Below are 5,264 nucleotides of genomic sequence, written 5' to 3'. Positions count from 1 at the left end.
GTAGTAGGCTGGGGTTTTGTTGTTGGTTTGCTAGCTCACTCTGTTAGTTCTAGAGGGAGAGACTGTCCGTGAGGAAGTTTTAATTGACTGTTGGAATCCATATCAGGAAGTCTCTCCATAAACACTGACTTGGTCCCTCTTGAAGCTTGCTTTCCCACAGTGCTGGAAGTGGAATTTCGGGATGTGGGCCTGCTCAGGGATCTGGCCTCCTGCTCTGAGGTTTGGCCTCTCCCACCCTCTCCAGCTCCCCTCCGCAGTCGGGACCCTCCACACAGCATAGCAGCAGCACCCAGGGCTGGGCTGGATGGAAAAGCCCAAATTAGAACAAACTACCTTAATTTGGGGACCTGAAATAAGAATGTTATTTGATTTTACAGAGCCTAAAAACCTAAACATTTTTTTAAGCACAATGGCCATCATCCCCCACCCCGTCCTCAAATCCTGGGTCTGGTTAAAAAGCACAATCAGAGCTTCAGACCCCTCTCCCCAGCAGCCCAGCCCTGAACTGGAGTTTCCTTGGGTTCAGGTTTCTGATCTTTAGACTTTTGCACAGAAGTGATGTTTCCCTATGAGAAAGAATCCAGGTTTGGGGATTCCTGAGTATTTTGTTTCCAAACTCATGGAAGGAAGCTGAGCTGCTTTTCTCTCCATCATGGATTTTGCTGCCCCTGCCTCCGGTCAGTGCTCCTGGAGATGCTGGAAGAAAGGGGGCCTGGGCGTAAGGCCTTGGATACCTCTGAGCTCCATGACACCGGCAAAGCTCCCTGCTGGGTCCAGCACCTGCAAAGGACGCAGAGACAGAAGTCTGCAGGAGGTGGGGGCAAAGCTAGGCTTTGAGGAGGAAACTGGCATCAGGAGTGATGAAGCCTCCCCTTAGAACCGGGCCTCATACACCCCTGAGAAGAGTGGAGGTACCCATCTGAGCACGTATGTGCCTCACTGAGGGCCACATCAGCCAGAGCACATTCTGTTGAGGGACAGCTCCCCTCCCCACCCTTTTGCCTCCCCCTCTGTCCTGGTCTTGGGCCTCAGCTGTCCTTTGTTCAGAACTGGCTCCCGATCAGACCATGCACCAGTGCTGTGTTTGAGTGGGGTTGACCCAGGAGAGGCCCAGGGAACTCTTCCTGAGCCTTCCTGCCTGTGCCCCTGAAGCTTTACAAGGGGGAGGGACTGTAGCCGGCACTCTGCAGGCCATGACCCCACCCTGCCGGCCACTAGCCCCTGCCCCTGCCCATCTGCATAGAGCCCCAGGAGCGGGGGCACTCTTCTTGGCACTCTTGATGGCCACCTAGATGGCCCTATTGCTGCTTTTGATTCAGAAATTCGGGGACTTCAAATTCAAGAACACATTTGAAATATCAGGATGGGATGGGCTCGGCTAGACCTGGGAGAGGGGTGAGCAGAGTAGGGACGGGGAAAGGCAGTCAAAGGTACCATTTCAGGTGAAGTCCTAGCCTCTGCCTGATTCTGCTGGGAATGCTGGAGTATAAATTACCTTTGGGAGTCGACCCAACCTTGACAAGGAAGTTGTGTTTCCTTCACTGGCAGTGCTTGGCTACAGGTTACCCTGGAGGGACATACACACTCAAGCACTTCCAGCTCAGCCCAGAACCCAAGGGGTGAGGAAACCCAGATGCCAGCACTTAGAAGGGGGTGGGCATACAGGACCAGTGGATGGGGGCCACAGGACCTGGGCAGAGCACCAAAAATTTCTGCTCCATTGAATAAGTAATTGGAATGAAATTCTCCAAAATCAACTGATGTTCATGAGGCACAGACTCCCAGGATGAGAAGGAGGGGGTCAGAGGTTGTGACATGTGGACTCCCAGCTTCTACTCCACCCTCTCTAGGGGAGAGTCCCTTCCTTCCAAAGGTTTAACACTCCAAATTTGTCATCTTCTTTCGAGTCACCAGAGTGTCCTGTCCTCCAGCCTGTGTCATTGAACTGACCCATAAGCTGCTAGAAGAGCCTTTGGCCAAGTCTTCGCAGATGACTACCATGACCCGAGTACTCACCTCACCAGCCCCTGCCCATCCACTGTAGCTGGCTTTCAGGAAAGTGATGAGCTGGCTTGCAGAATGTCTCTAAATCTAGCCACTACGCCCTTTCTCCAGGATTTTAGAGTTGACCAGCAATGGATATAAAGACCTAAGCTTCTACAGTATCACTAATTATCTGAGAAATTAAAATTAAAACTACAATGAGGTATCACCTCACATCTGTCAGAATGGCCATCATTCAAAAGTCCACAAACAATAAATGCTGGAGAGAATGTGGAGAAAAGGGAACCTTCCTACACTGTTGGTGGGAATGTAATTTGGTGCAGCAACTATGGAAAACAGTATGGAGATTCCTTAAAAAACTAAAAATAGATTTACCAGCAACCCCAGTTCTGGGCATATATCCAGAGAAAACTATAATTCAAAAAGACACATGCACTCCAGTGTTCATAGCAGCACTATTTACAATAACCAAGACATGGGAGCAAACTAAATGTCCACTGACGGATGATTAGATAAAGAAGATGTGACAGAATACTGCTCAGCCATAAAAAAAATGAAATAATGCCATTTTCAGCAACATGGATGAACCTAGAGATTATCACACTAAGTGAAGTAAGTCAGACAGACAAATATCATGTGATATCACCTATATGTGAAATCTAAAAAAAAGATACAAATGAACTTATTTACAAAACAAAGAGACTCACAGATATAGAAAACAAATTTATGGCTACCAGTGGAGAAAGGAGTGGCGAGGGATAAATTAGGAGTTTGGGACTAGCAGACACAAACTATGTAAAACAAATAAACAACAAGGTCCTACTGTATAACACAGTGAACTACATTCTATATCTTATAATAACGTAATGGAGAAGAACATGAAAAAGAATATGTATATATACACATATAACTGAATGACTATGCTGTACACCAGAATCAGTAATATAGGAGAACAAACCTGACTCTATGTTGGATCTGTTCCTTTAGCTTAAGATATCGCCGATAGATGCAACTAGTGTTCCAGGTTCTTATCCCGTCCCAGAAAGAATTCAGAGACAAGACTTAGAGGTTTAAAAAAGGTAAAGTGAGGATTTATTAAAGGATGGATAGTACACTCTCAGGGGAGAGCAGGCAGGCTCAGGTGAGCAGCTGCCCTGAGTTTCTTTGGCAAGTTAGCTACATAGGGTGTAAAAGTGAATGGGCGGAATATTCATTGGTGAGGGAAGGGTTTGGGGTCGTATTTCCTGATTATCATCCCAACTCCACCTTCCCACAGGGAGAAGGGGTTTTTATCCTTATTTAGTCTGGATCAGAAGTGTCATGGCGTCGGTGCATGATGGTTACTTCTGATCTGCAAGGCTAGTTTTATTGAAATGAGGGCATAATGAGCAAAAGGTTACATTCGGACACTAGAAATTTCTGCCTTTTCTCACCTGTCTTTCTTCTTCTCCAGGCCACTTGTCATCCCAAAAGGAATGATCTCTTATCATCCCCAAGGTTCCTGCTTTTCTTTCTCAGCCCAAGGATCCCTGCTGCTTACATCATGTGTGGCTTCTGCATTTGGCCTGTGCCCCTCCTTTCTGCCCAATTCCTGCCATTTGGTCTGTGTTCCCCTTTCTCTGCTCACATCTAGCTATCTGCCTGCTCTAACATAACCACTGTGCCCTGCTTTCTAGGCTCAGTCTTGCCAGCTCTGCACCTTTTGTGAAACAATGTTTCCTTTAGCCTGAAAAAGACAAGAGAGCCTATTCTCGGGGCTCTGATCTTAAAGGATGTTAGCATTTCTGCACTGATGTGGAGACGGCAAGATGCAAAATAGAGAATAACCTTTATTTTGTTGGAAGTTACAGGGACACCATGACCTGGCCCACCTGGTTGGCTGCAAGAACAAAGAATTCCTGCAGCAAGAAGTTTGCAACAATCCCCTCCCCTATTTTTTGGTATTAAAAGAGCCTGTATTCTGACTGGAGCAGGATGGTTCTCCAAGACATCAGTCTGCCATCCTCTTGGTCTGCCGGCTTTCCGAATAAAGTCACTATTCCTTGCCCTAACACCTTGTTTCCCAATTTATTGGCATGTCTTGCGGCGAGCAGAACGAATTTGGACTCATCAACAAAACTAACACAACGTTGTAAATCAACTATCCTTCAATTTAAAAAAAAATAGTAGAAGATCTGAGCTTCTACAGTTGACCTCTCCTGTTTTCTATATAATGGGTAATTGTTCCCGTCATCTCCCTTGGCGCTTCCCACCCCAAGGACTCTGGGGGCAAGGACCACACCTTCTGTGGTCACCACTGCCTCCCTGAGGTCTCTCCTGGTGCCCAGAAAACAGGAAGAGGTGCTAAGTGACTGGGCGTGGAGCAGAACTGATGTCACAGGGTAATTTTTGTAAAACAAAGTGTGAAGAATGAGCTGTGTCTTGGCCTCCATTCCTCTGAAAAAGAGCCTGAGACGAAAGCTGAGATGTTAACACTTTTAGAGGGAGTGAATCCCAAGGAAGTGGGAGTGAGACACCGGCAAAGAGGGAGGGGAGGCATCGGGAAGGCGTGACTGAGCTGGCCACAGCAAAAGGGTACGCTCGGCTTCAGAAGACGTCTTCTGAGAGGCCATGAACCATCATGACGCCAAGGGGCCTGCCTCAGAGGAGGGAGGGAGAAGTGGCCCACAAAATCCCACGTCCCAGTCACTGTGTTTATTGGGTAGCCTTGCCAGGAGGTCTCCGCCCCTGCACTTGTGGGAGGCGCCCCGTGGCCCCAGCAGGCATCAGAAGAGAGGAACCCCAAGGCCATGGTGCAGCACCTTTAGCGCCGGCTGCTGCTCGTGGGGTGGGCCAGGCAGGAGCAGAAGTCAGTGGCACAGCCCACATCTCCGCGGGCTGTCCCGGCAGGCCAGTAAGCATGCAGAGGTGCCAAGTGGGTCTGCAGCTGCTTGTGTTTCCATGGGGACAAGCTTCAGGACAGGAGGAAGAGATGTGCAGCATGAATGGGGGTGGGGGTGTGTGTGCTGCAGAGTCAGGTGGCTGAGCAGGGGGCACTAGGCAGACTTGGCCCAAACCTCAAGGCGGTGCCCAGCTCAGCAAACTCCCTCCAGTGAAGAGCCAAGCGTTCATTCCCTGTGCCTCAAGGATGTGGTGGGGCCAGGCTGCAGCCAACATCGACCAGCACATGCTATTAGCATTTTGTTTTCTAGTCTCCCTCTCCTGGAGCACCAAGCTTACTATCTTCATTATCTGCCTTCCGAGTTATTGTAGGTGACAGT

This window comes from Camelus dromedarius, chromosome 8, assembly GCF_036321535.1.
Source record: "Camelus dromedarius isolate mCamDro1 chromosome 8, mCamDro1.pat, whole genome shotgun sequence".
Classification (NCBI taxonomy): domain Eukaryota; kingdom Metazoa; phylum Chordata; class Mammalia; order Artiodactyla; family Camelidae; genus Camelus; species Camelus dromedarius.
This window is presented reverse-complemented; position numbering follows the sequence as displayed.